The sequence below is a fragment of the Cervus elaphus genome, chromosome 26 (genome assembly GCF_910594005.1).
Source record: "Cervus elaphus chromosome 26, mCerEla1.1, whole genome shotgun sequence".
Lineage (NCBI taxonomy): Eukaryota > Metazoa > Chordata > Mammalia > Artiodactyla > Cervidae > Cervus > Cervus elaphus.
Genome location: NC_057840.1, coordinates 20,777,021 through 20,794,529, shown reverse-complemented (window position 1 = coordinate 20,794,529; position 17,509 = coordinate 20,777,021). Strand labels below are relative to the sequence as shown.

The 17,509-nt window shown below is 39.8% G+C and overlaps 1 long non-coding RNA gene across 3 annotated transcripts; it reads right to left on the bottom strand.

The window, feature by feature from the left end:
- Nucleotides 1-1,551: 1,551 nt before the first annotated feature.
- LOC122684386 lies at nucleotides 1,552-15,173 on the bottom strand. Of its 3 annotated transcripts, XR_006338020.1 has the most exons (4): nucleotides 15,044-15,173; nucleotides 13,163-13,212; nucleotides 3,075-3,218; nucleotides 1,552-1,759 (listed from the first exon to the last, which is right to left on the bottom strand). It is a non-coding gene; the product is annotated as an uncharacterized LOC122684386 (long non-coding RNA). The 3 variants fall into 3 exon arrangements; XR_006338019.1 differs by lacking the exon at nucleotides 1,552-1,759 and having other exon boundaries at nucleotides 2,637-3,218; XR_006338021.1 differs by lacking the exons at nucleotides 1,552-1,759; nucleotides 15,044-15,173 and adding an exon at nucleotides 13,493-13,577 and having other exon boundaries at nucleotides 2,637-3,218.
- Nucleotides 15,174-17,509: the final 2,336 nt, after the last annotated feature.

Genomic DNA, 17,509 nt, shown 5'->3' with positions numbered 1-17,509 from the left:
AATCTATAGCAACTGTGCAGGAAGGACATCTTCACTGCCTACCGGCAAGTAAGGGTTATTCCCACTCCAGTATTCTTGCCTGGAAAATCCCATGTACAGAGGACCTTGGTGGGCTATAGTCCATGGGGGTCGCAAATAGTCGGACACAACTGAGCGAGTTCACTTTGAACTTTCTGAACTCACAAAACTGGCCTTGGTGTGGTTAATGTGCCAGGTAAAGGGAACTTTGTTGTCACTTCCTGGAATTATTGGGCTAACTCAAGGAGACATCTGGGCTTCCCAGGTGGCACTAGTGGTAAAGAACCCACCGGCCAATGCAGGAGACATAAGAGACGTGGGTTCGATCCCTGAGTCGGTAAGTTCCCCTGGAGAAGGAAATGGCAACCCACTCCAATATTCTTGCCTGGAGAATCCCATGGACAGAGGAACCTGGTGGGCTACAGTCCATAGGGTCGCATAAGTCAGACGAGACTGAAGTTCCTTAGCACACATAGCAAGGAAATATTTGAAGACTCTGAACAGTGTGAGATTGCTGCCTGTTAGATTCAGAATTTCATATCCAGGTCTGGCTCAGGAGTGGAGCCCTATATCCTGATTAGAGAAGAATATAAATGAAATTGCTCATTCAGTCTTTGAGTTATTTTTTAAAAAGCACTGAATGTATACCAAGTTCTTCACCCTGTGCTCACAGATGAGTTCGAGGAGGGCTTACTCACGGCACTCTGGCCAGCCCTTCTGGATGGAAGTAGCTCTTCTTGTCACCCTAGATTCTTCCATCAATTCTTTCAGATCAAGGGTTCATTGTGATCTTCTGGTGGGGTCCGTTGTGAAAAAAGTGTGCTTAAAGCCTAGGGTCTCCTCACTGGCAGCCCACCTTGATGCCAACAAAGTACAGTCTTTACAGACAATTTGAGAAACACCATGGCGAAGAGAAGTCAAGTCAAGTAGCTCAGTCGTGTCCGACTCTTTGCGACCCTGTGGACTGTAGCCTACCAGGCTCCTTAATCCATGGAATTTTCCAGGCAGGAGTACTGGAGTGGGTTGCCATTTCCTTCTCCAAGAGGGCCCCTTCAAAAAATGTTTTTGGTCAGACCAGCTGCAAAACAGATTTATCACCCAGTCAGATGATAAACCTGACCCTTCTACTTCCCCTACCCCACAAGCCTAAACTACAGATCTATGCCTTTGGAAATCTGGAGACTTTACTGACTTCAGATTGACAATATGAAAACATACGCTTGCGTCATTCCAAAAGCTAGCCCTGGGTGGAAAAGCCTTTCTGTAGCCCTATCAAATATAAGACATTTAAACTTGAAGACTCTTTTTCTGCACAGTGTTGCTTCAGTGAGGTCATTCAAAGTCAATCTCATACATTTAACCTTCAGGTTTTAATACCCTATGCTAAAGGGCAAAGGCTTCTCTTTCTACAGCCACCAAATACTCATCGGAGAGATAGTTTGAATGAAAACATGTTCATAGTTATTATCAACAAATCCATTTATGGAACTGCCCAAGACACTTAGATAAAATAAATCAAAGGGAAAAATGTGTTTTCGTGATCTCAAGAAGGTTAGAACACTAGACTGAAAACACTCACAAGGACAAATGATGTTTGGTCCACTCTTAAGGGGCTCTTAGGGTTTGGGTAAAGAGGTTGGAACAAGGTCAGGGGAATCCTCCTAAAACTGTGATGACTGAGAATAGCTGGTTGTTAGTCCGGAGGCAAAGTCCCTAGAATGCTTCAGGAAGTGGGACCAGCCTGTTGAGAAATCAATCAAACCAACATGTTACTTCAGTGTAGTTTTGAAAAATAATAATAATTGTAACAACTAAAATTTATAGATGACAGTCACATGTGAGAGGCCCAGTTCTAAGTGATTCCCACATATAAATAATATGAGAGGAAAGCTGGTGTGAGAGAGCTGCAGTGGGAAGGTGGCATAGGACAGAACCGGCAGGATCTGGAGTTTTGGAAATAGATATGAAAAGACTCAGCAAGTATGAAATTTCATTGTTGTTCATTTGTTTTTCTTATTTCAGGTGTGTTCAACTCAGTCTCACAGCACAATATCACTTTTGTGATGCTAAGTGGTGATCTGCTCAGTGGTGTGATGCTGGCCATGGAATCCCTGAGGCTGTCTCTAAAGTGAAAGTGAAAGTGTCAGGCGCTCAGTCAAGTCTGACTCTTTGAGACCCTACGGAATGTAGCCCACCAGGCTCCTCTGTCCGTGGAACTCTCCAGGTAAGAATACTGGAGTGGGTTTCCATTCCCTTCTCCAGGGGATCTTCCTGACCCAAGGATCACACCCAGATCTTCTGTATTGAAAGCAGAGGCTGTCTCTAGGATTGTGTTAATTGACTGAGACTGGGTCTGGATCTTTCTGTTACATGATTGCTGATATTGATAATTGTAAGCCTGGATGAAGACTTGGTGGGCAGGACCAAGCAACACTGTTTTGTACTGGCTCACAGATCCCCTTGAAAATGGAGAAATGGATACACAAATAAGGAGAAAATGCAGAAAAAGGACATAACTGGAAGGATAACTGCACTGCAGGTGATATCAGCAGGTCTGTGTTCCTCAGTGGCTTTCTCTTACACGTACATAAGAACCACCTGGAGAGAAGTTGGTACGTGTTGGAAATGCATATTTTCAGGTTCCTCTTCCAGGGAATCTGATTCTGCTGGTGAGAAGCAGGGACTAGAAACATTTTGGGCAAGCACACCAGTGGCTTTGATGTGCCTTTGAGAAATATTTCAAAAATCTCAGAAAAGAGACAATAGAGAAAATAGTCCACATGAAATCTAAAAGGAAGAAGGACATGAAAAACACAAGATCCAAAGTCTTCAGGAGCCCCAATAGAAATTGTAAGACAAAATCACACAATCAGTGATGAATTATTAATATAATGAGTAATCATTACTTCTTTTTTAGTTAGTGTTTATTCTCTGACTATTTCCATTAAACTGTCTAGGAAGGATAAGGTAATATATACATTTGATAGAATAAAACATTATCTATTTTGAGAGAAGATAGTTGGGACAAGGGGAAGAAGTAATGGAAAATAAATCACCTGTTGCCTGGTATGAATGCTACATGCCTTACAGAGCTCAGAGCCTGCTTTAATTGCTTACTTATAAGTCTGCATTCCTGAATGATTTCTGAGCTGCCAGGAGCAGGGGTTCATCTCAGGCATGTGAATCTGACTGGTTCAAGCCTGGTAGGGTAAGAAACATACAAGGAAATGCATCACTACTGATAAAATGACATTTGAGGAGAAGGAAGATAATAAAGCATTAACTTTGAGGAATGTAAGTGAATTTCTGTTTTAAAGTTTTTATCACTGGGAATATTGGTCCAATAATTACACTTAGCATTCTATAATCAAAGAAATTATTAGCAGTTTTCAAAAAATCAAGTCATGATAAAAATAATGGAGGTAATTATTTAATCATATTAACTTTCTTTTTAAAGTATCTATATCCTTTCAAGCACTGAATCAAATGCATAAAGAGATTCACTGCATGGAGAAGGACATAAAAATGGACATAAATGACTGATTAATATGAACAAAGTGAAGTTGCTCAGTCGTATCTGACTCTTTGCCACCCCATGGACTGTAGCCTACCAGGTTCCTCTGTCCAGGGGATTTTCCAGGCAGGAGTACTGGAGTGGGTTGCCATTTCCTTCTCCAATATGAATAAAAGCTATAGCATAATAAACTCAGTACATTTTAACTAAGCAAAAAATATTCTTCCCTACATTTAAAAAAAGTTTTTAAAATTAACATCCTCAGTATCTATTCTGTCACATGTTCTTTGAAGAGAGTTATGGATATACAATATTTTTTTCAGTATAGTCTTCTTGGATTATTTCACCAAGACTTACTATGGAATGAAATAAATTTCCTTAAGAAGTGTGACCAACCATACTTGATTGAATTGAAGGATAAACTGTATGAAAATATTTTAGAGAGAGAAAAAAAAAATAGACATCAGTAAACTGTTGCCTTTTTAAGCATCATTTTCCCCTGTAATTCAAAATTCCTTTTCTGCTTTCTGAGACTTGAGCCACTGAACTGCCAGCAAGAACCATAATCATGGGCATCACAAGCCAGACACAGGGTCAGGGTGAGCACGTGGCCAGCGCTGGCTGATGAGGGCTGGGCCTTGTCTTCCTGGAGAAGTGGTTCCTTCTACAATGGAGAGTGGCAGAGATTTTATTGAAAAGCCATTTCCTTATGAAAGAGAAGCGTATGTGAAGGGTAAATCTCAAAGCGACATGGAAGTAGTAACCATTGCTCTCTTTCCTCTTCATTTAAATAGCGTGTATGTGCATGCTCAAACTCAGTCTGACTGTTTGTGACCCCATGTAGCCCGCCAGGCTCTGCCCATGGAATTTTCCAGGCAAGAATACCAGAGCAGGTTACCATTTCGTACTCCAGGGGATCTTCCCGAACCAGAGATCAAACCCATGTCTCTTGCGTTTCCTGCACTGGCAAGCAAATTTTTTTTTTTACCACTGGAGCCACCTGGGAAACTATAAATTTAAATAGTAAATGCTTCAAAAAGTGAAAAACAAACAAAAATCATCACCAGCAGAACGAACATGATGGGAAAGTTCACGATGACCTGTATCTTGGGTCAGACTATTCTTTTAAAAAATGTCCTATGTAAATAGGATAATAATGATAGTGCCTAGATTGAGACGAGGCTCACACGGTGATAGAAAAGGCAGAGTAACGTTGTGTGGGAGTTAAATGCACCCAAACTTTCCCACCACTGATTTGAAATAACCAAGCGGAAGGGCTGGGCATGGTTTTGGGGCACAAAGAATAGTACTCCAGGGTCCACTTACCCTCAACCTATTTGTAAAACCTACTATTAGTGGCAAGTGACAGGGGCAGGGGGTGGACTGGAGCAATGTGAAGACTTTTCCCCTAAGAGCACATTGGCAACTAATGTTATATAATTTCCTTTTACTGACCACAGAATAGCTGGTCATTATAGCTTTGAGGCCCTATGCATCGTTGTTGTCCTGTAATACCATACACAATAGAGTTTACCACAAATACTGCAATGAAACTTTAGACGGTAAAATCCTAGGAAAATACAATGATTTGTAGAGCAATAGTTCAACAGGAAGGAAATGTGTGACTTTCTGTGGGCATCTATGGTTAAGTGGAGAAGTGTAATGATTACTATGATTCTTTGAAATGTGCTTTTGAAAAGAAAATTTCATAATTACTTTTAATAATTTATAAAGATAAATAAAAATACTATGCATTAATGTTTTAAATCATTTCATGCAAAGTTATTTATGCCAGTAATTTTATTATGTTCTTACAATTCTGGGTTCAAGTGTAGTTATGTGCAAGTTATTTTTCATCTTTCCCATCTTCCTGATGTCCCTAACTTATCAAATATCTAGGTGGTATGAACTGCATCCTACTTCTTCAACACACACAGATTAAAATTTCCCTTCTGAAAAAAGATCTGAAAAGCTATACCATAATGAGGTGTAACTGATAATGATCTTGATGTCCTACCTATTTCAAAATATTGACCACTTAAGGTTTAGAAGGTTTAACTCAAAAGACTGAGTCAAAAATGCTCTAATAAAAAGAATTTCTAGGTAATTTCTCCTATATCTTCAGGCACAGTCCCTACTGGCTTCTCCTTGCTGCCTCAATATGATCCTATAGCTATAATTTCTAATGTTTTCTTATTAAAATGCCAATATACTTGAGAAGGAACTGTTACTTCCTTCCGTATTAGTTGATAATGTAGAAGCTCATATGATCTTTTCTTCTCTGAAAATTAATCAAAAGTGGGTTTCTTAGGAAACCAGATGGTGAGATCAGCTCTAAGAGAAAGCAGTGAAGTTCACTTATTGAGATTGTGGTATGCCAAGCATACTGCTATATCTACATGGTACAATCCTGTGTATATTCATTCATTTCGTTTTCACTTAAGTTGAATGATGTAGTTAGCTTCTCCACTTTATAAGTTAGAAGAGTGAGATTCAGAGAGGTAAACCTAATAATTGAATTTCGTGAGTGATAGAGATTGAAGCCAAGTGATGTGTGAATTCAAAGGCTTTGCTTTTTTAAGGAGCACTGAAATGGGAAGGCAGGAGGCCCACAAGCCCCACTAGAGTCCAGCAAAGCTGGCCCAGCCACTTGCCCTCAAAACTAAACCAGGAGCAGATCTCCGATTTCCCGACTCCTGGCTGAGTATTCCTTCCACGAGACCACACAGAAGGCTCTTATGAAATCATCAGGATTAGAGCTTGGCTCTTTCGCCGAGTAGCCAAAGCCAGTCCCCATGAGTCAAGCCAGACCTTTTATCCTGGTCTGGGGCAACCAGAGGTAAGAGTCAACCTGTGTGATGACACTTCTGGAAATGGTAGGGGAAGGGAGCAACAGGAATTTGGCTTTCTCTTCAAATACCTTTGAAAAACTACCAATGAATCCCTCCAAGACAATTGTTCTTATATGTGGTGTTGAGACATAGGGATGTGTGTTGAACTTGTGAGAGGCACAGCATAGACACTAAGTCATCATCAGTCATGGGATCACTGTCCTCAAAAGAACCACGGCTGATGGGACTATAAAACCTCACCAAAGACAGGGGGAAAGAGAATTAAATTAAACCGCTCATTTCATGTGAGTTAGAACAATACAAAGTCTAGGAAAACATCCCCTTTTTATTTATCAATGTTACAAATGTTCTCTAAAATGCACACCTATAAATCAATTTCTTTCATCCAGCCAGTGTTATTGAACCATCTAATCAAGTTTGATTTTTATAAGGTACAAATACAGGGTAAACAAAGAGGTTTTCTTCTCCAACTGAACAATTTTCATAACTGTCTGTGAAACCAACCCTCTATTGTAGTTCAGGTGATCGGGAGATCCAAGCTGACTGTAATTTTTTCTTTAACTTCACATTTCTGTGAATCCTACATACATTTTCAGCATAATAAATAACATGTACTGCTTTCATCCTTCTGGAATGAAAAGAAGCTGAGAGATCCATATGATACTTTTGCCATGTTTTCTCCCGGAGTCTTAGAGTGCTCTTAGCAATGTGTAAAAGCTCACTGTGTTGTACATATGTTGTTTGTTATATTCATATTTGTGAGGAGTAGCTATTTTAACAATGGTAATTTTAATGTAATCAATATATTGATGTTTTGCAACTTTTCTAATAATTTCTAAGCTAAGAAATTCCTTCCTACCCAGAGATAAACTAAATATTTATTTGTTTAGTTTTTATTTATGTCCTACTTTTTGGGATTCCATGACTCCTCTGTCCGTGGAATTCTCCAGTCAAGAGTACTGGGGTGGGTTGCTATTTCCTTCTCCAGGGGATCTTCCTGACGCAGGAATTGAACCTGGTTCTCCTATGTTGCAGGCAGATTCTTTACCAACTGAGCCACAGCTCCTGCTGCTGCTGCTAAGTCACTTCAGTCATGTCCGACTCTGTGCAACCCCATAGACGGCAGCCCACCAGACTCCCCCGTCCCTGGGATTCTCCAGGCAAGAATACAGGAGCGGGTTGCCATTTCCTTCTCCAATGCATGAAAGTGAAAAGTGAGGGTGAAGTGGCTCAGTCGTGTCCGACTCTTAGTGACCCCATGGACCGCAGCTTACCAGGCTCCTTCATCCATGGGATTTTCCAGGCAAGAGTACTGGAGTGGGGTGCCATTGCCTTCTCTGAGCCACTAGGGAAGTCCATTTATTTACAGACTTTTATAAATAAATCTATAGATTATCTCTTGAATTTTTGTGTAACTTTTTTAGCACTTCATTCTTAAATCCTATTGGAATTAATTTTGCATTTGGGATAAAGTGTTAAAAAGCAGAGACATTACTTTGCCAACAAAGGCCTGTCTAGTCAAGGTTATGGTTTTTCCAGTAGTCATGTATGGATGTGAAAGTTGGACTGTGAAGAAAGCTGAGCACCAAAAAATTGATGCTTTTGAACTGTGGTGTTGGAGAAGACTCTTGAGAGTCCCTTGGACTGCAAGGAGATCCAACCAGTCCATCCTGAAGGAGATCAGTCCTGGGTGTTCATTGGAAGGACTGATGTTGAAGCTGAAACTCCAATACTTTGGCCACCTCATGCGAAGAGTTGACTCATTGGAAAAGACCCTGATGCTGGGAGGGATTGGGGGCAGGAGGAGAAGGGGATGACAGAAGATGAGATGGCTGGATGGCATTACTGATTCGATGGACATGAGTTTGAGTAAACTCCGGGAGTTGGTGATGGACAGGGAGGCCTGGTGTGCTGCGATTCATGGGGTCGCAAAGAGTCAGACATGACTGAGCGACTGAACTGAACTGAACTGATGATATAAAGTGATTTTTAGGCAAATAATTAAACAACTTTTATTAATGTCATATACTGAATAATTGACTCAACTTCCATAATCATTTGTGATTTTTATCACATCATATCACTATATATATTAAGATCTACTTTTGAGCTACATTAATTTTTTCCATTGATTTGTCTGAACGCTCTTGTAAGCTGACACAAAAATAAGAACTATTTTATGTATGAAAAACTAAGTTGACCTATACTGCATGCGTGCTAAGACACTTCAGTTGTGTCTGGCTCTTTGTGACCCTATGGACTGTAGCCCATCAGGCTCCTCTGTCCATGGGATTCTCTAGGCAAGAATACTGGAGTGGATTGCCATGCCCTCCTCCAGGGACTCTTTCCAACCCAGGGACTGAACCTTTGTTCTATCCAATATAGTATTCAATCCAATACAAACAATATATAATAATTAACATTTATTGAAAGCTTGCATATGCTAGAAATGGTTCAAGCTCCTTGTATAGTTTAATGGTTAATTTTATGTGTCAACTTGGCTGGGCCACAGTGCCTACATATGTCATCAAACATTCTGGATATTTCTGCGAGGGGTTGTTAGAATGAGATTAATGCTTAAATTTGTGAACTCTGAGCAGATTTCCCTCCATCAATGTGGGTGGGTCTCATCCAACCAGTTGAAGGCCTAATTATAACAAAAGACTGACCTACCCTGAGCAAAAGGGAAATCAGTCAGCAGATGGCCTGTGGACCTGAACTGTAATGCTGATTGTTTCTTGGGTCTGCGGTCTGATCATTTTTGGACAGTTTTGTGACATTGACTTTTCCCTAAGTATCTAGCCATATGGTCCACCCTACAGGGACTTGCCAGCCTCTATAATCACATGAGCCAATTCTTCAAAGTAAAATATATATTCTCCCTCACTCTCTTTTTGTCTGGAGGATTGTAATGAATAAACATACATACATATATATATATATATATAGAGAGAGAGAGAGAGACAGAGACAGAGACAGAGACAGAGACAGAGAGAGGGAGAGAGAGTCATTTTTTCATTACCACAAACCTCAACAGGTAGATATATTTTTACCATTTTCATTTGACAAATAAGAACACTGTGTCTGGGAAGCTTAAATAGCCTGTCCAACATCACTCAGTCAGTCTGTGGCAGGATAGAGCTTCAAATTCATTGCCCACGGTCTTAACAATGCAAAATACTTTTTAAGATCAATGAAACTAAGTTTAAAAATTATTCTATTTCTTTCTTGAGAAAAAAGAACAAAGGTAGAGGAATCATGCTCCCTGACTGCAGACTACACTACAAAGCTACAGTAATCAAAACAGTGTTACATTGGCACAAAAACAGACCATAGATCAATGGGACAGGAGAAAGCCCAGAGACAAACCCATGAACCTGTGGTCAAGTAATCTATGACAAAAAAAGAAAAAATATATACAACGAAGAAAAGACACTTTCTTCAGTAAGTTCTGCTGGGAAAACTGGACAGCAACATGTGAATGAATGAAATTAGAATCTTTTCTCACAGCATATACAAAAATAAACTCAAAATGGACTAAAAACCTAAATGTAAGACCAGATACCATAAATCTCCCAGAATAAACCAAAGGTGTTCCAAAGGTGAAGCACTCTTTGACATATATTATAGCAATATTTTGGGGTCTATGTCTACTAAGGCAAAAAAAAAAAAAAAAGGAAAAACAAACAAATAGGATCTAGTAAAGTTAAAAACTTTTGTACAGCAAAAGAAATCATTAACAAAATGAGAAGACAATGGGAGAAATACTGAATGGGAGAAAATATTTGCAAATGATGTTGACTAATAAGGGGTCAATATTCAAAATACATAAACATCTCTTTTCATACCTTATTCAAGATTCCATACTGTATTTAGTTGCACTGAGCAGCTTCAGCTGCATGCAAGATATTCTGAAAAATTCTCTTTTCATTTTTATTCTGTTACAAATATTTTCTAAATTTCCTTGCTATGGCTCCTTAGATACACCCATCATTTAAAAGTGTACATTTAATTTCCAAATACATGGGATTTTGAAAGTATCTTTGATATTAATTTCTCATTTTGATATTAATTTCTCACTTAAATGCTTTCTTCTCTGCAATCATCCTCTGTGTTTTTTCAGTCTTTTCACTTTATTGAGGCTTTCAATGACCAAGGCAAAGATTTTCTTAGTAAATTTCACACTGCACCTGAAAATATGTGGGTTATTTTCAAATATCTTTTGATATTGATTTCTAACATAATTCCACAGTGATAAGAGAATAGATTCTGTATGACTTCAATGTATTTAGACCATGAAAATATTACACCTTGTTTTATGTCCCTGGATATGCTCTAGCGTCTCCTGGTTTATAGTCTATGGGAACTTGAATAGAAGAAGTTGTGTCCTGCTGTTGTGTGAAAATCTTATAAATCTTAGTTATGCTGAATCGGTTCATGGTGCTTTTCAGGTTTACCATATCCTTCTGCTTTTCTGTCTGTTCATTCTATTAATTTTTGAAACTTCAAAAAATCTTAATTTAGCTACTTAAAAAAAAGATTGCAATAATATAGTGAAACTATATGCAACTTTGTTTTGTATTTTTCAAGTCTCCTGTAAATGTGTTATCATATTTACATAATTTTAAAAATAAAAAACAAATAACAAAATACATAAACATCTCATGCATGCTAACGCACTTCAGTCATGTCTGACTCTTTGCAACCCTAGGGACTGTAGCCCACCAGGCTCCTCCATCCATGGGAGTCTCCAGGCAAGAATACTGGAGTGGGTTGCCATTTCCTACTCCAGGGGATCTTCCTGACCTAGGGATTGAACCCACGTATCTTACATCTACCTATATTGGCAAGCGGGTTCTTTACCACTAGTGCCACCTGGGAAGCCCTTAAACATCTCACATAAGTCAATAGAAAAACACTCCAAGCAATCCAATTTAGAAATTGGAAGAATATCTGGTTAGACATTATTCCAGAGAAGACAGACAGAAGGCCAACAAACCCATGAAAAGATGTTCAATGTTGCTAATCATCAGAGTAATGCAAATCAAAGCCACAATGAGATATCACCTCACACCTGTTAAAATGGCTGTCTATCATCAAAAAGTCTACAAATAAGAAATGTTGGTGAGGATGGATAAAAGGGAACCCCAGTACTCTACTGGCACGAATGTAAATTTGCACAGCCACTATGGAAAACAGTGTGGAGGTCCCTCAAAACACTAAAAATCAAACTACCACACTAGCAATTCCACCACTGAGTATATTTCCAAAGAAAATGAAAACAGCTCAAAGAGATACACACACCCCAGTGTTCATTGCAGTAGTATTTACAATAGCCGAGAGATGGAAGCAACCTAGATGCTCATTGACAGATAAATGGATAAAAAAGGTGTGATATACAATATATATATAATTATTACTCAGTCATAAAAAAAGAGTGAACTTCTGCCATTTGCAATAATGTGGATGAACCTAGAGTATACTACGCTTAGTAAAATAAGTTAGAAAAAAAAATACTCTAGGTTATCACCTATGTGTGGAATCTAAAAGTAAAATGAATGTTTGTATCAAAACAGAAACAGACAGATATTGAGAACAAACTAGTGGTTACCAGTGGAGAGAGGGAAGGAGGGACAAGAAAGGGGTATGAGATTAAGAAGTACAAACTACTGGTGACAGAGGATGGGACGGTTGGATGGCATCATCAACACAATGGATATGAGTCTGAGCAAACTCCAGGAGATTCATTATAGGGAAGTTTGGCATGTTGCAGTTCATAGTGACTAAACAGCAGTAACAATTTATAAAATGCATGAATAACAAAGATATATTGTACACCACAGGGAAATACAGCCATTATCTTGTAGTAACTTTAAGTGGAGTGTTGGAGAAGGAAGTGGCAACCCACTCCAGTATTTTTGCCTGGAGAACCCCATGGATGGAGGAGCCTGTAGGCTACAGTCCACAGGGTCACTAAGAGTCGGACACGACTGAGTGACTTCACTTTCTTCACTTAAGTGGAGTATAATCTATAAAAATATTGTCTCACTATGTTGTACACTTAAAGCTAATATAATATTATAAATCAACTATACTTCAGTAGAATTTGTAAAAATTATTTTGTTTCTTTAAAAACAAAATAATACATTGTAGCTCCTTATTCGTTTTTGATATTATTTTAGGAAAACCAACATGTAACTACTCAAAGCAGTTATCAGAAAGCAAATGCAAATAAATCATTTGCCTTCCTCACTTTTATTTCCTCATGAATGTACAGTTGAGATTTTCAGTAGCTATACGACATATGATGATATCAGTGCTCTGATGGTAATGAGTAGTGTGCTTATTTTTGATAATTTTGAGTAAATAAATATTTTTAAAATTTCTCAAGTTTAACTTTTAATATGTGCTTAGTTGCTCAGTTGTGTCTGACTCTTTGTGACCCCATGGACTGTAGCCTGCCAGGCTCCTCTGTCCCAGGGGATTCTCCAGGCAAGAACACTGGAGTGAGTTGCCTTGCCCTCCTCCAGGGGATCTTCCCAATCCAGGGACTGAATCCAGGTCTCGTGCATGGCAGGCAGATTCTTTACCGACTGAGCCACCAGGGAAGCCCATGAATACTGGAATGGGTAGCCTATCCCTTCTCCAGGGGAACTTCCTGACCCAGGAATTGAATCAGGGTCTCCTGCATTGTAGGTGTATTCTTTACCAGCTGAGCTACTATCAAGATAGTAAATATTGATAAAGACACTTTTGTGAAGAGAGCATTGTTACTTACAGTTTAGCAGATGCATTTTAAAAGGGTTCTTCAATACTTCCCAGTCAAATCTGAGTAAGAGAGGGAAAAAATATGCCTTTAAAATGGATCTTTGCAAATAGCGTCAATGCTATTTTCAGTTTTTAATGTTTTTATTTGGCCACGGTCAGAATAATTTTAGGCCCTGGGTCTATAGTTTAGTCATAATTCTTCCCATTTTATCCAATTCTCATTGGGTAAATGTTAGCTTATCTTCTTACAATGGTGAATTAAAGACTAACAAAACACATCCCCATCTTTCTCAAATGTCGAGCAGTTGGACATTTGCAAGAGAGCCCACTGAAGATGTACCGAGTGGAGAAGAGATCTGCGTGCTGGCGTTCGGGTGCGTGGTGACTCTGCACTTTCTGCTCCAGCTTCCTGTGGGCTGCCTGGGGGCAGTCCACATCCCCTGGGCATTCTCCCAAGGGTGGAGCGACAGCCCTAACAACTGAACATCGCTTTCCTGAGCATTTCAGAGGAGCAGCAGCAAAGCTGAGGCAGAATGTTCTTAGAGCAGTAACTCCCTCTTCTGGGATACAGCTTGTCTTGGCTCAGGGGCAGAAATAAGGAGTTCAGAAGCTCATCTTCCTCCTCTGTACTTGGTAAATGTGAGCTCTCCCACTCACCAGGGAAAATGTGGCATAAAGTCTTTTGTTTAGTCGCTAAGTTTACGAGCCCATGGACTATAGCCGATCAGGCTCCTCTATCCATGGGAATTTCCTGGCAAGAATACTGGAGTGGGTTGCCATTTCCTTCTCCAGGGGATCTTCTCTACACAGGGATCAAACCTGTGTCTCCTGCTTGGCAGGCGATTCTTGCCTTGGTGTTATTAGATGAGTCAATGAGATGGAAGAAAGGAATCCCGGGCTGACACCTCTCTCTCACCAGTTTGTGGAGAGTCATGTTCTGTCAAAATACAGCTGTTAACACTCCCCGTTTCCACTGCAAGGGACACATGTTTTGATTCCAGGAACTAAGGGCTTCCCTGGTGGGTCAGCTGGTAAAGAATTCGCCTGCAATGTGGGAGACCTGGGTTTGATCCCTGGGTTGGGAAGGTCCTCTGGAGAAGGGAAAGGCTACCCACTCCAGTATTCTGGCCTGGAAAATTCCATGGACCGTATAGTCCATGGGGTGGCAAAGAGTCGGACACGACTGAGTGACTTTCACTTTCACTTCGGGGAACTAAGATCCCACATACACATGCCTCACGACACAGCCCCCCAAAACATCACCACTATTCCCTGTGTTTGTAAAGAATGTCACAGCTTACAAAGCACTTTCACATTCATTATTTGTCCAGGACACTGTGAAGAAAACCAGGCAGGTATTGTTAATCGTTTTTTAGGGATCAGAAAATTGAGAATCTAGAGAGTGAAGCAATTTACTCAAAGTCACAGGTAGTGAGAGCCTTGCCAGGCCAGGAAGCCAGCTCATCTGATTGAATTCCCACCTCAGGTCCATTGACTATGCAGGTGGCACACACATAGTCATGATCCGTTTCCTCATTATACCTGAAATTACTTAACCACAGGCATGCTTGGCACAAGTGCATTTGGAAGAAAAAGAAAAAAAAGTGGAGACTGAAAAGGAGAAGAAAAATAATCACGGGGAAGGAAATGCATATCCTTTTATAAAATGTGTGACTATCCTCATTTCTTAGCTAATAATGCAAAGAAAGTCTGAGGTCATCACTATCTACTTTCAGAGATTAAAAAATATTTTTACATGCACCAAAATGTTCAGTTGAAACTGCAATAAGAACACCTGTTGATATGAGTTTTTCCTTGGGTGTCAGTGGCCAAAATAAATCAGGGTGCTTTGCAGATTCCAAGGTTAAGATAGGAGTCCTTCGGCATTCACCAGGATACAACTCGAGGGCCACTAGCATGCAGAGGCTCTGGTTCCACAGCTTGTGCTGAATGCAGAACGGCCTTCTGCAGGATGTGCTCGAGTTTCTTTAGCCATTAATTACTTTTACAGCTGCGGCCCTAAAAACGGAAAGGATAAAAATTGCCCTGTTTGTTCCACTGAAAGTGCAAAGAGGACCAGCAAAAGGAAATCCACAGACTCTGCCTTGCAAATGAATCAAACTTTTCCTTGAAGGTGTTTTTGCTTATTTGAAAATCACTTGTAAGAGAGTGTTAACAAATATCAAAACAGAAACGTAAAAAATGTTCAAAGTCATTAATGAGGTAGGAAGTGAAAAACTGATGGCTCGGTGGATGTGAGGATTTCGAGACATGGCATCTGAAATGCTTTTTTTTTTTGCCAAGGCATAGGACCATGGTCTGTCTGGGTCATAACAAATGAAATTAAAGAGTTCATATTAAAGGAAACTAAAAGACACTATACGGAAAAACAAAAATACATTTCATCTTCACTTTATTTTACAGCTTGAGATTGGTGCTTGCCACATACATAAAGACTTGACTATCCACCGTGACCACCATTACATTACAGCTCACTTATTACAGACATTTTGTTAGTTATTTCTACCTTAATTCCCATTCTCTATCTTCTGGTCTCTTCTTCTCCATTTAGCAGCAGCTTTGCACAGCTGTAATTTCAAGGCAAAACTCTCATTCTTCCCTCAGAGGGACATTTATTTGCATAGCCATTGCAGCTTCCAATTACTCCACTGAATAAGTGCCACTTAGTATCTTCATAAGCCTGTTGTTACTGTTATTGCAAAGTAGTAGGAACTTTGAATGCAAGATTTGAAAAATGTGTCTGAAACTAGGGAAGAAGATGTTTTAGAAGAGATTAAATGTGAATACCTACTCTTCCAACAATTCCCTTGTGTAGGTTTTTCAAATGAAGAGTTGATTAATGATAATAGGAAAATCATCAACGGAAGCAATCCCCATACTTTGGAGATAAAGTCCTTAAATTACGGACCTCTATATACTCTGATTTCTGATTTACATGGCCCTTTTTAAACTTCCTTTTGAGCATATAGGAATTGTTTTATATAGTCAGACCTCTTCATGGGGTAGGTCATACCCTGACATTCTGTTCATGAGCTTACACCTTGAAACTATGTTTACACCTGGACTAACAAAGTGAATTATTGGATGAGATTCAAGATTTTCTAAATCATATCAAATTTTCTTTCATAGGAAATATAACTACATTCTAGAGCATTAATGTGTGTTAATAGTCTTCCTCACGTCTGAAATAAAACCACACCAACATCCTTATTTGACAGGTAAACTATAGCAATAAATTGTTGTTGTTCAGTTGCTAAGTCATGCCCGACTCTTTGCAACCTCATGGACTGCTGCATGCCAGGTTCCCCTATCCTTAACTATCTCCTGAGTTTGCTCAAACCCACATCCATTGAGTCGGTGATACCATCCAACCATCTCATCCTGTCACCCCCTTCTCCTCCTGCCCTCAATCTTTCCCAGCATCAGGCTCTTTTCCAATGAGTCAGTTCTTCGCATCAGGTGGCTAAAGTATTGGTGCTTCAGTTTCAGCATCAGTCCTTCCAATGAACACCCAGGACTGATCTCCTTTAGGATGGACTGGTTGGATCTCCTTGCTGTCCAAGGGACTCACAAGAGTCTTCTCCAACACCACAGTTCAAAAGCATCAGTTCTTCGGTGCTCAGCTTTCTTTATGGTCCAACCCTCACATCCATACACAACTATTGGAAAAACCATAGCTTTGACTAGATGGACCTTTGTCAGCAAAGTGATGTCTCTGCTTCTTAATTCGCTGTCTAGGTTTTTCACAGCTTTTCTTTCAAGGATCAAATGTCTTTTAATTTTGTGGCTGTAGTCACATCTACAGTGATTTTTGAGCCCAAGAAAATTAAGTCTGTCACTGTTTCCACTTTTCCCCCATCTATTTGCCATGAAGTGATGGGATCAGATGCCATGATCTTAATCTTTTAAATGCAATAAATAGGTCATTATATAAAAACAACTGTCAGCTGTTTCCTGATTTTTTCCTTTCAGTGAGAAGTTCAGTTCAGTTCAGTCGCTCAGTCATGTCAGACTCTTAGGGACACCATGAAGTGCAGCACGCCAGGCCTCCCTGTCTATCACCAACTCCCGGAGTCCACCCAAACCCATGTCCATTGAGTCGGTGATGCCATCCAACCATCTCATCCTCCATCGTCCCCTTCTCCTCCTGCCCTCAGTCTTTCCCAGCATCAGGGTCTTTTCAAATGAGTCAGCTCTTCGAATCGGGTGACCAAAGTATTGGAGTTTCAGCCTAAACATCAGTTATTCCAATGAACACTCAGGACTGATTTCCTTTAGGATGGACTGGTTGGATCTCCTTGCAGTCCAAAGGACTCTTCAGAGTCTTCTCCAACAC